This window comes from Lissotriton helveticus, chromosome 3_1 (assembly GCF_964261635.1).
Source record: "Lissotriton helveticus chromosome 3_1, aLisHel1.1, whole genome shotgun sequence".
Taxonomy (NCBI): Eukaryota; Metazoa; Chordata; class Amphibia; order Caudata; family Salamandridae; genus Lissotriton; species Lissotriton helveticus.
In genome coordinates, this window is record NC_136061.1 from 1633531486 (window position 1) to 1633549829 (window position 18344).

Below are 18344 nucleotides of genomic sequence, written 5' to 3' on the forward strand. Positions count from 1 at the left end.
CGAATATCTCCAAAAACTAACACCTGCCCTGAGCAGTTCTTAGCCATGTTATCCAATGGGAGGTGGATAACATGGCTAAGAGCATTAGCTCGGTAATGCATGAATATCGCTGACTTTTTAGCGATATTCATGCATTGCGGCCGTTTTTTATCGCATTTGCGATAAACCTTGATAATAGCAAGGTTTATCTACGATAATTTGTGACGATGCTTAGCGGTAAAAAATTCGTTGCTAAGCATCGTTAGCGATAAATATCGCTTAACTTTGGCAATATGCACCAACGTCTGTTAACGTTCGATTCGAAGGAAATGAGGAAGTGTTGAAAAACATTGTCTGCGCCATCTTGCCTTTTTTGAAATGCCACACTTTTGTTGTGCACGGCAGCCATTTTAGATGCCTTGACCAGACCCACTCTCTGCACGCTGTCGATTCGTAGCATGGCTCCCCACCCTCGCAAGCATCTTCCCCAGGCACTGCTCACCCCCGCTCTCTGTCTTATGCATGGGCAATAAACCTCCCCCCATCTGCGCTGCTCTTCCCTGAGAATCACACTCTGTGCCCGCCCGACACCTCCCTTTCGCCCTATTCACTACCGCACCCTCTGACACTCCTCTTCCTCTGTGTCCGATTGTCCAGGCCGGTCCTAGGCTATCAGCTAGCCCTGCAGATGTAGTTTATGGCCCCAGCTGTAAAGAATCACCCCTCTTCAAAGGAGTTATAGTAGATCAAGGCCCACACCCGATGAGATCCGTCACACCACACGTGTTCATACTATCTGAAAACCATCCTGTATTGTGATTGGGGAGGGGACCGAGCCTGAAGCGGAAGATTCCAGGGATGACTCTTTGTACATCAAAGTTTTTACAATTATGTGTCACATTAAAAATATATAGCACTCCAACAAAGTAGTAGGAATATAAAACTTTAATAACTTATAAATATATACAACAAAACAAAAACAGTAAAAACATTTAAACAACGAAGAGACCGTGGCAATTTCTTTTGAATTATCCACTACATTTATTGAAATTGACAGCACCAATAATGAAATATTCTCACAAGGAGGAGATGACTTGAATGATTTTTTTGATCAATGTCTTGATGGCGAATTTATCGAATGTTTGGAGACCATAGAGTTACAAGAATCATCATTGCAGACTTTTCATGAGGAAATTCCTGATGAGATGATTGAAGAGGAAATTCCTGATGAGGACATGTTACTAGTTCTTTCAAATTATGAAAATTCAGAAGATGTTGCCTGGGTGCCGCACTGATTTGGGTATCCGGCGTGGGGCGTCCCGGGGGGTGGGTTGTCAGTAGCGGTCTGTTGTGCGAATAGTTCCAAGGCAGCAGAACGCGCTGAAATCTGGATGTCACGAAGGTGATGTCTAGTAAGTTGCCGCCCAGCAAATAACGGCGTGGGGCGCCGCGGGGGGGGGGCGGGGAGGCAGTCCAAAGTTCCGTTAAAAGGGCAAAGGAAAGGATCGGTGGTTTGAACCATCAGTCAAAAAGGGGAGGGGGTGCAACAATTTTTCCTACCGGGTCACACTGTGCTTTCACCGGAACTGAGGTCTGCAGGATTCTAGTCATTCAAACTGAGGCTGGCGCCAGCATGGGAGCGCCTACGTCCCGCGGCTACAGTTTCGTCACTCCACGGGCGATCATGGCAGTCATTCCCCATCGGGGGTGTCTGCGGGGGTCGGGGACTCCCGCGGCTCCTCTAGAATCTTCAAGGTCGTGGAGGACTACGGTGGTGGAGTCAACCAGTGACCGGGCCATTTCTTTATGCTGGGCCCGCTCTTGCCAGGTCGACCGCCATTTTGAGAGTTCGGTAGCTACTGGCGATCGCGGGGTCAAATGAGCGGACGGGCTCCACCCTGCCGGGCGAGACGTTGCAGCATCGCCACAGTGGAAGAACCCTTTTCCGGGCGCCTGGAGCGCTGAGGGTGCAGCTGGGAAGCCTCCACCTGGGGAGGCGGGAGAGGCCTGTTCGCACCGTCTCTCCCTCCCAGTGCACCCCACGGCGTCTCGCTTGAGATTTGTTATGGCTGGACCAGGCGATGAGGACGAGAGGGGGGGGGGTCGGAGGCATGTGCAAGACATACCCCCCCCAGGGTTGTTGCAGCAATTATTCAAGAAAGAAGAAATGTCCCGTCCGTCTTTGGGCCGGACCTCCGGTGGATGGCGGCCGGACGCCCTTTGCTCTGGCCCCATGAACGGGTTCCTTGGCTCATCGGCTGCAGCCGGATTCCGTCGGCCCCAGCCCCCGGCCGTTGGTGGCCGGACCGGGAGAGAGTGTGGAGGGACAACCTGCAACTCTCAAGGGCCACCGCGGCCGGACTGGGAGAGAGAGGGGAGGGTCGAGGACACGGACATTCCCCCCCTGAAACTCTCCAGTGTTGTCAATCCCCCTGGCCGGGTCCCGCTGGCCTCGGCCTCTCCTCCGGCTACACCCTACGTGATGATCTCCTGGCCGAGGCGTGGCAGCAGGACCCGCCTTATATGTGTTGCTTCCGGCTGGGCGTAGCCGAAAACCTGTTGCCCTTTGGAAGTTTCTAGAATGGGGCGGATGTCTGCTGACTTCTATCTTTCCCAGTTTGCCGTTATTTGGCCGTGGCAGGCGGTGGGACAGACACGTTTTGGGGCAGTGAGGGGCGATGTTTTCAGGTTTCTTATTACGGGCTTACTTCTAACGTTTCTTGTTTCTAGGACAATAATAGGTTTTATCATTACGTATTGTTATCGTTTCTTTGTTTGTTATTTAATAAAAAGTTCATCAGTGGCCTACTGATTTTCGTTTTCCTATTCTTTTCTTTCCAGGTTGTTTCATGCTAAAGTTTCTGTTAACAGGATACAGTGATCACTTCGTTATTATTGCATATGTCCTTTTCACTAGGGGTGCTCTCTGGTCGGGCCAGATGACCTATCTCTAGTAAATGGTCCGGGTGAAACAGGTGCATCAATCAGTGGGGAGTAGATAGGCATGACAGATTACAACGGGGGAGAAAGGTCCGCATTACGTACCCTTTCACTACTTGCAAAGATTTTCCTACGTTTATTTGCAAACAGGGAATACCTCCAAAAAGAACTAATTCCCAAACAGTCAATGTTCGGACAATCAATCAATCAATGAGGAATGAAATAGGTATGACGTGTTAAAGGCTTGCGTTACCTACCCTTCACTATCTGCAAAGGGAGAGAGAATATTCCTATTCTTCCTCGTTTGCAGGCAGAGAAGATCCTTAAGAGAACCAACTTCGAACAATTCAATGCTCGATTCAAACAATCAACAAGGGGTACTGTGAACACAAATGAACGCCGCTTATGTACATACACATTGCTATTTTCAACAGGTTGTTCCTAATGTTTCTATTTTAGCGAGGTCAAAAAGAGATCCCATTAGTGGCCTACTGATTTTGCTCGATTCCTTTTGTTTTTTTACACGATTTTTCGCTATCTGCAAAGACTAAACAGAGTATTGCGACTCTGTGCTTGTTTGTAAATAGAGAATGAACCAAAGAGAACAATCAATCAAATGGAGAGAGAAGCAGGCACGACGGATTACAACGGGGGCAAAGGCCTGCGTTAACTACCCTTCACTATCTGCAAAGAGAGAGTACTCCTAATAGAAATGAGGGGTGGGGGGCAGCATTCAAAGCAGATCAGTGTGCATAAACACGAAAATGTTTTTACTTACCACGTACTTGACATTCGACAGCTTATGATATTTGCTATTAAAAAACCATTGAAATTCACTGAAAAAACCATAGGTTATAGACCATATATAGTTAGGAATTAGCATTTACAAAACCTTGAAAATTCACTGAAAAAACCATAGGTTATAGACCATATATAGTTAGGAATTTGCATTTAAAAAACCTTATTTTACTCACACAAAACCATTGAAATTCCATATATAGTTAGTTGCACTAACTATATATCGCGCACCCGCAATCCACTGCTGATGATGTCACATATTACATCATTCATGACATGGTCAGTGACATCACTGATGACATCACTGATGACATCTCAAATGACATCACTGATGACATCACTGATGACATCTCATTTGACATCAATGACCACATCACTGATGATATCATTCATGTGACAATACAATGCATCTCCTCACATTTTAATATAACCTCTGTTTCACCCAGTGTTAAATACAGAATATAATTTTTGAAACCATTGACACACCAATACTAGTTACTACATACGTACTCACTGATTCCTACGTCTACACACACCTTCACTCATTCACCCATACAATCATTCATACATACAATCACTCATCTTTACAACACTATCATATGCACTCATACACCTATACAGACACTCACAGTCTGCCACTCATCCATGGAGTTACTCACACACCTAGTCAGTCCTGTAAAGAATCAATGACACTTCCATTTTCTTGTCTATACAGTTAAACATAGAGCACCTTACATTTTCAAACATATACTAACACATACTTACCTTGTTATACAATCATTGATACAAGTACACATTGATCTGCACAGAGTCACACACCTCCCAGCCAGCCACACACACACTCAGTCTCCCATACAAATACTTGGACAATCAATCAGTAACCCATATAGTTAATCATATAGCTACTGATCAACACATGCAGCAGTTTACAGAACAACAGACATAATGATGCACAAATTAAGACACTTTAGTCACTAACCCATGCACTCAGTGAGACACATTTAATCACTCACTCATACATTCAGTCATGCACCTACTAAATCCTTTGTCCAGACACTTATACTTCCACTCATTCTTCAATATGTAAGACACATTTTAACTTTACAGAAACATACAGTCACTGGATGTTGTCATCAGTGATGTCATCAGTGATGTCATTTGAGATGTCATCAGTGATGTCATCAGTGATGTCACTGACCATGTCATGAATGATGTAATATGTGACATCATCAGCAGTGGATTGCGGGTGCGCGATATATAGTTAGTGCAACTAACTATATATGGAATTTCAATGGTTTTGTGTGAGTAAAATAAGGTTTTTTAAATGCTAATTCCTAACTATATATGGTCTATAACCTATGGTTTTTTCAGTGAATTTTCAAGGTTTTGTAAATGCTAATTCCTAACTATATATGGTCTATAACCTATGGTTTTTTTAGTGAATATATATATATATATATATATATATATATATATATATATATATATATATATATATATATATATATATATATATATTTATCCACCAAACTGTCCTCAGAAGGAATGCTCTCTTTTCACACCTGGTGCGCGTGTCGAGGTCGGACAAGACCTCGTAACAATACTTCTCCAAAGCCGCCAGTAATTACACACGCACTCCACGGACATTACGTTTTTACGATTTATTTAGCTCATAGCAGTAGCCATTTCCCCTTCACCAACGCGTTTCACCCGTCAGGGCTTGATCACGGTGCAAACTATCGGGGAAATGGCTACTGCTATGAGCTAAATAAATCGTAAAAACTTAATGTCCGTGGAGTGCGTGTGTAATTACTGGCGGCTTTGGAGAAGTATATATATATATAGTACCTACTGGCGGTCGCCAGTAGGTAGTTATAGTTAGGACCTAGTTTCCATAGGAAATCCGCAACATTCTATTGGCAATAACTTTGGCGCCAGTTGATGAATCTTCGCCAATTTCTCCAAGGAAATGGCCCGCTCCACTCCGCTCCTTCCCTGAAAGTTTGGGGGGGATTCGTCAAGTGGGGGCTGAGAAAAAAGGGGGTCCCAAAACGTGTTTTCCCATGTTATTTTCCATAGGACGTTTAGACACGGCTACAGCCCGAACGGCTGAACGGAATTACAAGACATTTGGCAAAATGGTAGAGTCTGATTCGCAGATCACGCTTTTGCTTAAATGGTGTAAATCCCTCCAGTAGTTCCTGAGAAAATCAAAAGAGAAAAAATATATATATCAATAAGCGCGCACCGTGCGCGCACCGTACGCGTACGGTACGCGTACCTTCGCGTGCACGAGCTGCATGCTGATTGGCTGCCACTGTCTGCCAACACTCCAAAACAGAAATTGTTGGCAGCCATTTTGTGCCTCGGTAGACTGAGGCAGAAGAAAGCAGAAAAACAAACGTGTAGAACTCAAAAAGGGGGCAGGGTAGAAGCACCCTGACCCCCTAGGCCTGCTCAGGGGGTCCCACGAGGACCCCCAAGGCCCCCCAATTTTTTTTTCAAAAATCGCGGGGTACGCGTACCGTACGCGCACCCCGTGATTTTGGTCCTTGTGGGACCCCCTGAGCAGGCCTAGGGGGTCAGGGTGCTTCTACTCTGCCCCCTTTTTGAGTTCTAAAACTTTCCGAGCACGAGCTGCATGCTCATTGGCTTTCAACACTTCAAACCAGGAAGTGTTGGCAGCCATCTTGTGCTCGGTAGACCACGGCACAAGAAATCAGAAAAACAATCGTGTAGAACACAAAAAGGGGGCAGGGTAGAAACACCCTGACCCTCTAGGCCTCCCCAGGTGGTTCCACAAGGACCCCCAAGACCCAAAAAATGTTTTTTAAAAACCCAGTCTGTTTTTTTTCAAATTACCCCCCGGGGGGACCAAATCGCAGGGGTATATTGATAAAGAAGTGTGGGGGGCCCAATCCCCCCCCCCACACACTGCCCCGGGGACCACCGCCCCCGGGGCAAAGCAACGCAGCCCCCTGGCGCATACTGGAGGTCTCAGGTGGGCTAGTTGGCCCCCAGGTACCCCCAGTATGCAAGGGGTAATAGTTCCCCCTCTGCAAACGTGCCAGGAGGCTGCGTTGCAGAGAGGTGTAAAAAGGGGCATAGCCTCATTACACCTCTCTGCAATGCAGCCCCCTGGCGCATACTGGAGGTTCCAGGTGGGCTAGTTGGCCCCCAGGGACCCCCAGTATGCAAGGGGAATTAGTTCCCCCTCTGCAAACGCGCCAGGGGGCTGCGTTGCAGAGAGGTGTAAAAAGGGGCATAGCCTCATTACACCTCTCTGCAATGCAGCCCCCTGGCGCATACTGGAGGTTCCAGGTGGGCTAGTTGGCCCCCAGGGACCCCTAGTATGCAAGGGGAATTAGTTCCCCCTCTGCAAACGCGCCCGGGGGCTGCGCTGCAGAGAGGTGTAAAACGGGTGTGGCCTCATTACACCTCTCTGCAATGCAGCCCCCTGGTGCATCCTGGAGGTTCCTGGTGGGCTAGTTGCCCCCCAGGGACCCCCAGTATGCAAGGGGGATTAGTTCCCCCTCTACAAACGCGCCAGGGGGCTGCGTTGCAGAGAGGTGTAAAAACATTTTTTTTTCAATTTATATTCAAAATATGTAATGTAATTTAAAAAATAAAATATCTAAAAAAATAATTTAAAATAATGTAGTAAATCAGTATAAAAAATATAACAATTAATACATTTAAAGGTTATCATTTACAAAACCATTGAAATTCACTGAAAAAGCCATAGGTTTCCGCCACGTTATAGTTAGGAATTACCATTTAAAAAACCTTTGAAATTCACTGAAAAAACCATAGGTTTCAGCCACGTTATAGTTAGGAATTAGCATTTTAAAAACCTTTGAAATTCACTGAAAAAACCATAGGTTGCACACACGTTATAGTTAGGAATTAGCATTTTAAAAACCTTTGAAATTCACTGAAAAAACCATAGGTTGCACACACGTTATAGTTAGGAATTAGCATTTTAAAAACCTTTGAAATTCACTGAAAAAAACATAGGTTTCACACCAGTTATAGTTACTCATACAAATCCTTTGAAATTCCCCCCATATAGTTAGTTGTACTCACTATAACTCGCGCGCCCGCAATCCACTTAGCATTTTAAAAACCTTTGAAATCCACTGAAAAAACCATAGGTTTCACACCAGTTATAGTTAGCTGGTCATTTTACTCATACAAATCCTTTGAAATTCCCCCCATATAGTTAGTTGTACTCACTATAACTCGCGCGCCCGCAATCCACTGCTAATGATGTCACATATTACATCATTCATGACATGGTCAGTGACATCACCGATGACATCTCAAATGACATCACTGATGACATCACTGATGTCTCGGTAGAACTGAGTCACAAGATAACAGTGAAAAAAGATGAAAAACAAGAAAAGGGCCTAGGGGGTAGAAACACCCTGACCCCCTAGGCCTGCTCTGGGGGTCCCACAAGGACCCCCAGGGCCAAAAAAACATTTTTTTAAATAATTTTGGCCAAATTCGCACTGGGGTCACGAATCCTGCAGAAATTATTTAACAAATGAAGCGCTTCATTTTAATTTTGCCCCCGGATTGGCCAGGTCCCGGGAGCATTGTTAATAAATGATGTTGGGGGCCCGCGGGGCCCCCCCTGCCCCGGGGACTGCCCCCTCCCGGGGCTATGCTCATTATGTGCGGGGGACATGTGGAAACCTCAAAAAAAGTAATGCATGGGGGTCCCCCCGCTGCCCCCCTAAGCCCCAGGGACTGTCACTTCCCTGGGGCTGTGAAAATAAATTAGTGTGGGGGCGTCAAGCCCCCCGCACTACCCCGGGGACAACCACCTCTCCAGGGCACTTTGATTTAAATACGGAGGTCCGGACCCCCCTGTGCCCCGGGGACCTCCACCTCCCTGGGGCTTTTCAAACATTGCGAGGGGACCGCGCGACCCCCATCTTGGAGCCCTCCATGGCTCTGGGGACAGCCACCCCCCAGGGCCGGCTCCTGCAGTGTCCCAGGGTACCCACCCCTGGTACACTGCTGTGTGCTATGACAGGGCATAAAAATGGCGTTGGCAGTGCTCCAGAAGCTGCTTTTGCAAAGTGGTGTAAAAAGGGGCATGGCCTCAGAACACCTCTCTGCAATGCAGCTCTTTGGCGCTTATTGGAGATACCTGGTGGGTTAGTTGGCCCCCAGGGACCCTCAGGATTCAAGGGGACTTAATCCCCCAATTTATAATGTGCCAGGGGGCGGGTTTGCACAGTGGTGCAGGGAGGGGCAGGGCCTGATATTACAAGTGTGCAAGCACACCCCCTGGCGTGTTGTAAATTGGGGGATTAAGTCCCCTTCAATCCTGAGGGTCCCTGTGGGCCAACCAGGAACCTCCAGTAAGTGCCACAGAGCTGCATTGCAGGGAGATGGTCCAAGGCCACGCCCCTATTTTCACCACTCTGCAAACGCGGCTTCTGGTGCACTGCTGGTGGGGCAATGAGGACCTCTTGTGTCCTGAGGACCTCAGGACACAAAGGGACTTCATCCTCTGAGCAGTAGTGCGCCAGAAGGCGCATTTGCAGTGTGGTGTAAAAAGGGGTGTGGCCTCAGAACACCTCTTTGCAACGCAGCTCTGTGGCACTTACTGGAGGTACCTGGTGAGCTACTTAGCCACCAGGGACCTTCAGGATTCAAAGGGACTTAATAGGGATGTTACAGTTAGAAATTAGCATTTAAAAGCCATTGAAATTCACTGAAAAAACATAGGTTTCAGGCATATTATAGTTAGAAAGGTGCATTTACAAAACCATTGAAATTCACTGAATAAAACATAGGTTTCAGGGACGTTATAGTTAGAAATTAGCATTTAATGTACAAGTTGCAAAGTCACTCAAGGAAGAGATACAAATGGATAAACTCTAAGAATCACATAGGAATGGTAGTGAGTACAAAGGTCTACTACATATACTAGTGGTTAAAGTTCCCTCTATATACACATATATACAAATAGTAGATTGTCTCATGATTCCATTTTACCAGCGATTCGGCTTGGACAAGTATATATCACATATTTACAGAGTGAAAAGAGAAATAAAAAAAATGAAAATAAAAAAGTGTAGAGAGCGGTATGTGGGGGCAAAGAGCTGGAGGTTGAGATTGGTGAGAGGAGAGAGGGGGACCTGAGGGGGAGAAAGAGACAAGGCAGTCCAGCTCACAGGCAGGTCGCTCCCCACGCCGCCACACATGCGCCAGCTGCGTCGCTACTCCTGCTGCTGCCGTCTCCCTGCTGCCGCCGCCGTCTCCCACTCCTTCGTTCCATCCACTGCGTCCCTGCTGCCGCGCCCCCCTGATACCCATTGGCCACCCCGCTCCCGCCTCCCAGCTGCTCATGCCTCTCTCTTCCACTCTTATGGAGGCAAGCCCGTCTGTGCCCGTCCATGCCCAGCGCCAGAACCCCTGGACCCCGTGAACGTCATAACACCAGACTCCGCTACGACGCCAGCGCCCTCTAGGCACTCAACGCCGGCTGAAACCACACCTGCTTCCAAGCCACACCGAAACGCACCTTTCACCTGCCACACCTGCAGCTTCACCTGCGACAGAGCCACCAAACCTCCAAGGACCGGACCCAACCACCTCCGCTGCATACTCCTCAACACCCGCTCCACACTCAAACACGCCGTCGAGCTCTGGGATCTGCTCGACACCTCCACCCCAGACGTGGCCTTCCTGACCGAGACCTGGTGGAACGACTCCTTGGTGCCTGACATCGCCATAGCCATCCCGGATGGCTACAAGATCACCCGCAGGGATCGCCCCAACGGAATCGGAGGAGGAATAGCCATCATCCACAAGTCCACCCTCAAGATTGCCACCCACGCAGACGACACCCTCAACACCGCCGAACCCCTGCACTTCTGGATCCACACCGACCCCACCACCACCCTCAGAGGAACAATCATCTACAGACCACCCGGACACCGAGCACAATTCAGCGACTCCATCACCAACCACACCAGCACCCACGTACTCGCCTCCACGGACTACATCCTCCTCAGGGACCTGAATTTCTACCTCGAGAACAACGCCACCTCCACCACCCTGATCGCCAACCTCTCCAACCTCGGCCTCAGACAACTCGTCACCGCACCCACCCATGCCACTGGCCACACACTGGACCCCATCTTCTTCACAGGCACCCACGTCGCCTTCGACCACACCACCGAACTCCACTGGACCGACCACCGCTGCATCCATTTCACCTTCAACAAACCAACCACGCACCACCGCACCCAACAGCTGCCTCACCGCTGCTGGAGCAGTCATCGAAGACCAGCTGATCACCACCCTCGCCCAGAACCCACCCACTGACCCCACCAACCCAGACGCCACAGCCCGCAACCTCAGACAGTGGATCGACGACTGCGCCAACACCCTCACCCCACTCAAGAAGCCCTCCAACAACCACACCAGCAAGAGAGCCACCTGGCTCACCGATGAGTTGCAGACCTCCAAACGCGCCTGCCCGAAACTGGAGAAGATATGGCTCCACGAGCGCACTCCGGACAACCACGCACCTCACAAGGATGCCACTCGCAGACATCCCCACCTCATCAGAATAGCTAAGAGATCCTCCTTCAAAGACCGCCTAGATAACAACGCACATGACAGCAAAGAGCTCTTCAGCATCGTAAAGGAACTCTCCAACCCCAGCGCCAATGCCAACGACATCCCGCCCTCTCAAGAACTGTGCAACTCACTAGCCATCTTCTTCCACCGCAAGAGGGGCGTGGCCTCATTACACCTCTCTGCAAAGCAGCCCCCTGGCGCCAACTGGAGGTTCCTGGTGGGCTAGTTGGCCCCCAGGGCCCCCCAGTATTCAAGGGGAATTAGAGGTGCAATTAGGGGGCGTGGCCTCCTCGCCAATCCCATTTTTTATTTACCTTTAAGAAGGGGGGCTGTGTAGCCCCCCTTCTTTTTCTTTTTTTTTTTACCTTAGGGACCACATCCCCCAGGGCCTGCCCCCAAATTTTAATTTTTTATTTTTATTTTGGGAAGGAGGCCATGTGGCCCACTCCCGAAGCCATTTTTGGCCTCGGGGACCTCATTCCCCAGGGCATGGCCTTTTTTTCTAAAAAAAAATTCTTTTGGAGAGGGGCTGCCTTGCCCCCCTCCTGTGGCCTCTTATGGCCCCGGGGACCCCATCCCCCGCCTGGACCGTTTTGAATTTAATTTTTTTTAAAAAGTTTTATGGATTTTTTTATGCCACCCTCCCGGGCCACTACTAACCCCAGGGACCCCATCACCCGGGGCTGGCCCTCCTCGTTGGGGTCCATGGGGGGTTCCTAATCCCCCCACGGTCCCAGCCGGCTCCCTGCATCCTGCGGGAGCCAGCATTGCTTTTCTACATGGGGAGCGGCTAACATGCTGCTCCCCATGTAGAAAAGCAATCAGCTTTGGTTTTTGGAAGAGAGAGCAGGTTTCCTGCTCTCTCTTCCAAAAACCATAGCAAACTACAGTGTCCCGGATGTAGGCACCTACCCCCGGGACACTACAGGTGCCGGCCCTGGGGGGTGGCGGTCCCCAGGGCCACTACAAGGCTCCAGGAGGGGGGCCGCTCTGCCCCCCTCCCAACATTTAAAAGCCCCGGGGGGGTGGTATTCCCCGGGGCTGGGGGGGGCTTGAGCCCCCCACATACGAAAGGTCAAAGCCCCGGCGGGTGGCAGTCCCCAGGGCTGGGGGGCCCCTCTGGGTCCCCATTATAAAAAAGCACATTGCCCCTGGGACTTGGCTACCCTGGGGATAATTTTAAAAAAGCAGACTTTGAGGGTTTTTTTTCCGCGGGATACGCGTATCCTACGCGCATCCCGTGACTTAAAAAAAAAAAAAATATTTGGCCTTGGGGGTCCTTGTGGGACCCCCTGAGCAGGCCTAGGGGTCAGGGTGTTTCTACCATGCCCCCTTTGCAACTTTTGCGCACTTGTTTTTCAGTTTTCTTGTGCCTCGGTTCTATCGAGACACAAGATGGCTGCCAATACTTCCTGGTTTGGAGTGATGACTGACAGTTCACAGCCAATTAGCATGCAACTCATGCTCGTAAGGATACGCGTATGATCCTTGGAGGATACGCGTACCCTACTTCGTCCATAGATAAATCTATGATTTTCCTTTTGATTTTCTCACGAACTACAGAATGGATTTACACCATTTAACAAAAAGCGTGAACTGTGAACCAAACTAACTTTTTGCCAAATTTGGTGTAATTCCGGTCAGCAGCTCGGGCTGTAGCCGCGGCTAAATATCCCTATAGAAAATTGCATTGGGAAAACACGTTTTGGGACCCCCCTTTTTTCTCGACCCCGCTTGACGAATCACTCCGAAACTCTCAGAATAGGAGCGGAGCGCCCCATCTTCTTGGAGAATTTCACAAAGATTCGTCGACCGGGGCCAAAGTTATTCCAAATAGAATGTTGCGGATTTTCTATGGAAACTAGGTCCTAACTATACTACCTACTGGCGACCGCCATTAGGTAATATATATACATATATACATAAACACACACATATATATATATATATATATATATATATATATATATATATATATATATATATATAAATATATATATATGAATGAAAAAAACAAAGGTTGAAGTAACATTATAGTTAGATGAATTTGTCAGTGACCACATTAACATTATGAACCAAAAAAGAACAGAAATTCACCAGATATAGTTAGCAAAGTGAAGTATAAATTGCGCCCCGTCAACCACTGCTTATGTTCTCTCCAATCTGATTTTAGCCCCAAAGACCCCAGGGCCCAGCATGATTTTCAGAGGGATGGGAACATGTGGCCTCCCCTCTCAGGCCGATTTCGGCCCCAAGTACCCCATTCCCCGGGGCCTGTCATGATTTTCAGGGGTTGCGGGATATGCAGCCACGCATCCCAGGTTGATTTCGGGCCGAGGACCATATCCTTGGGGTCCTGATACCTAAAGGTGGGTGGCCTAGTGCCCACCCAGGGCAACCACAATATTCTTGTTGGGGGGCCGCGGGAGAATCCCCAAGGGCTCCATGTCACCAGCAGGCTCCCTGCATGCAGCAGGAGCCAGTATTGCTTCCGCCCGCAGGGAGCAGCTACCAATGTTGCTCCCTCGAGGCAAGAGCAAAAGTCCTCTACCAGTTGGGCAGGTGAATTTTTAAACGTCCCGCCCACTAGGGGCGGCTTAAGTGTTTGCTCCCTCTTGGTGAGAAATCCAAAATGCTCCAACCAAGTGAGATTAAATAAAGGTTTCTCTGCCCGCGCTGCTATGTATCGGTGGTGGGCACCCCATGACACAGCTATTAAGCCGGCCTCGGGGAATGTGGTCCCCGGGACAAATAATGGCCTAGCGAGGAGTCAGCACAACCTCCCAGCTTAATGTACTTATCCCTGGGGACAGGCTTCCCAGGGCCTTTTGAGTCCTGAGGAGGGGGACAGCATGGCCCCCCCTATAAAGTATCTTTGGCCCCAGGGGTGGGCTTCCCAGGGCATAGGGAATCAGTGTATCCCTACCCTGTCCCCTTATACAATTTTATTTTAATTTCAGTACAGTGGACTAAGTTCCAGAGTCCTTAAGTGGCTACCATCAACATTTTTCTCATGTTGTTACCAGCCAATCAGAACGCTTGCTACTGCAGGAGTCTGACTCCTGTGGGAGGAAGATGGCCAAGGGAATAAAAGCTCCCTGGGCCAATCAGAATGGTAGTTTTTTTAAATTGCTGCTCCCATGAGAGTCACTCGAGACTTTCACAGACCCAACTGTTCAACTATACAATTTTCTTTCCACCTCAATTTCTCAAAAACGACACCAAAAAAGCCCAATCTGTGGACCAAAATGTAGCTTCCTGCCAAATTTGATGTAATTTGGTTCAGCAGTTTTTGCTGTAGCCCTTCTTAAGGAAGTCAAAGAAAATGCATGGGGATTTTGCCTTTTTGGACCTCCTTTTTTCTCAGGCCCTGCTTGATGAATTTCTCCAAGACTTTCCAGGCAGGTGCTGAGGTTGATGACCTTTGTTTTTGGAAAGTTTTGTGAAGATTTCTAAAACGGGGCCAAAGTTATTAGCAAACTAAAAACGACTCATTCCATGGAAAAGCAGACCTAACTATACCTACCTAGGGTCACCTTTCACTCAGGCAAAACCAGTGAAATTCAGCAGTTATAGTTAGCTGAGGTAACTATAAGTCACACCCCGCAATGCACTGCTTATCATCTCACATATTACATCACCAATGACACGGTCAGTGACATTACTTATGGCATCTCAAATGACATCACTGATGGCATCATCCACAGAATCTCTGGCGTACCCACTCACACCCAATATACCCGTACATATACCCACACTACAATTCTCAAAACCATTGACGCACCCATACCGGTACTTACGCACCCACTCACTGATTCATAGGTCTACACCCGCAGTTAACCATAGAGCCACTCATACACCAGCTCAGTCACTAATACAGCCACTGATATATCTACTAATACAGCCACACAGTCACTCACACACTGTCAGTCACTCACAGAGCTACTCACACACCTACTCATTCACCTTTAGAGTCATCAGACAGCCATTTACTCACCCATACTGTTATACACACACCCACTCACTTATTCATACAGACACTAACACATACTCACTCACCCATACAGCCCCCCACACACATACTCACTACCCCATAGAGCCACTATCACAATCCCTCACTCACACATATAGTCACTCATATACTTGAACACACATCTATACTGCCTTTCACATATCTACTTACTCACTCATATACCACTGCCACCTTCATTCGTTCACAGACAGCCATACACACACTCATTCACGTATAGTGCCCTTTTCTCACGCACTCACTAACCCATACACCCAATGACTCACCTACTCACTTGTCTATGCAGGCCATCACACACCCTCTCACCCACCCACACAGATACTCGTACACCCATGGAGGTACTCAACCAACAACTCAATCACCCATACACTCACTCACTAATGAGAGTGAAACATGTGTCAGGGGTTGCTTTTATTCATTTGAGGTTGGCTTGGATGGTATTTCACCAATCCAAAGCTGTAATACTGTGCCTGGAGTGGTAAAATGCTTTGGCCACTTTACAGCTCAGCATGGGTAGCACTGTGCTAATCCTGTGCTCAACGACTTTTCTGTAGAAATGGCAAAATACTTTGGGGCATATTACCAAACCCCAGCGATAATTATCGCTAAGCGCACTTAGCGCTAGGATAATTATCGCCGGGTAGCGTGGATTTTTATCACTGAGATAGCGTGCTATCAGCAACGCTTATCTCAGAAGTGATAAAAATCCTTGCGCTAACTGCCAAATGAGAGATTATCGCTGGAAAACCAACGATAATCTCTCGAAGTTTGGCATTAGCTTGATGATAGGGGCTCACAAACGTAGCCATGATATCCACCTTCCATAGGATATCATGGCTAAGGCAGGAAAATACCAGGTGTAAAAAAAGCAGCGCTAACCCCGGTTAGCGCTGCTTTTTTAATCACTAACAGGGTTAGCGATATCCTTGATAATAGGAGAAATGTCGCTTAACAACATTTCTCCTATTATTTTTCTCTGGAACGCCCCCTTTGCATCTCATTAGAGATGCAAGGGGAAGCGTAGAGAAAAAGGGTGCTAACATGCGAATTTGCGTGTTAGCACCCTGTTGCTGATAGGGAGATAATTTTATCTCTGCTTTCTTGGCTTTTAAAGCCAAAAAAGCGGAGATAAATCCCTTGATAATATGCCCCTTTGTCCCTTTCTATCTGGGTTTGGATGGCACTGTGCTAATCCTACGCTTAAAGACTTTGATAGAAAAGCAGTCATTTGCGGTGAGCACATTTAAAGTGTCGTTGATGTTGAGAGTGCTCTATACTGGAGCTGCTTTCCATTGAAACTTGAGAACTACTCCTTTTTTTGCATAATTTATGCCTCACTCTATGCATGAAAGAGTTTTGTTTTGTCTTGTACTGGGTGATTCCTTTTGTCTGGACAAAGCAATATCTCTCTGAAGAGATCTAATGAGAGCGAAACACATGTCAGGGGTTGTTTTTATTAATTTCAGGCTGCCTTCTATGGTATTTTACCAATCCAAAGCTGTAATACTGTTTCTGGAGTGGCAAAAGACTTTGTCTCTTTTTATCTTGGCGTGGATGACACTCTGCTTATCCTACACTTAAAGACTTTGATAGAAAAGCAGTCATTTGAGGTGAGCAAATTCAGAGTGTCGCTGGTGTTGAGAGTGCTCTATACTGGAGCTACTTTCCACCTAAACTTGAGAACTACCCAGAGTTCTCTGCTTCTTTTTTTGCATAATTTATGTGTTACTCTATGCTTGAAATGGTTTTGTTTTGACATATACCGGGGTGCTCCATTGTGTCTGGACAAATATATACCTCTCTGACGCGCTCTAATGAGAGCGAAACGTGTCAGAGGTTGCTTTTATTCATTTCAGGATAGCTTGGATGGTATTTTACCAATCCAAAGCTGTAATACTGTACCTGGAGTGGTAAAAGGCTTTAGCCCTTTTACAGCTCAGCATGAATAGCACTGTGCTAATCCTCTGCTTAAAGACTTTGCTGTGGATATGGCAAAATACTTGGTCCCTTTCTATCTCAGATTGGATGGCACTGTGCTAATCCTACGCTTAAAGACTTTGATAGAAAGCGGACATTTGAGGTGAGCAAATTTAGAGTGCTGCTTGTGTTGAGAGTGCTCTATACAGGAGCTGCTATCCAGCTAAACTTGAGAACTACCCAGAGTTCTCTGCCTCTTTTCTTGCATATATATATATATTCACTGAAAAAACCATAGGTTATAGACCATATATAGTTAGGAATTTGCATTTACAAAACCTTGAAAATTCACTGAAAAAACCATAGGTTAGAGACCATATATAGTTAGCTGGACATTTTATTGACATAAAACCAATGAAATTCCATATATAGTTAGTTGCACTAACTATATATCGCGCACCCGCAATCCACTGCTGATGATGTCACATATTACATCATTCATGACATGGTCAGTGACATCACTGATGACATCACTGATGACATCTCAAATGACATCACTGATGACATCACTGATGACATCTCAAATGACATCACTGATGACATCACTGATGACATCATCTAGTGTCTGTGTGTTTTTGTAAAGTTTAAATATGTTTTACATATTGAAGAATGAGTGGATGTATGGAAGACTGAGTGTGTGTGTGGCTGGCTGGGAGGTGTGTGACTCTGTGCATATCAATGTGTACTTGTATCAGTGATTGTATAAGAGAGTAAGTATGTGTTAGTATATGTGTGAAAAAGTATGGTGTTCTGTGTTTAACTGTATAGATGAGGAAATCGAAGTGTGATTGATTCTTCACAGGACTGACTAGGTGTATGAGTGCATATGATAGTGTTGTAATAATGAGTGACTGTATGTATGAGTGATTGTATGGGTGAATGAGTGAATGTGTGTGTAGACGTAGGAATCAGTGAGTGCGTATGTAGTAACTGGTATTGGTGTGTCATGATGTCATCAGTGATGTCATTTGAGATGTCATCAGTGATGTCATTTGAGATGTCATCAGTG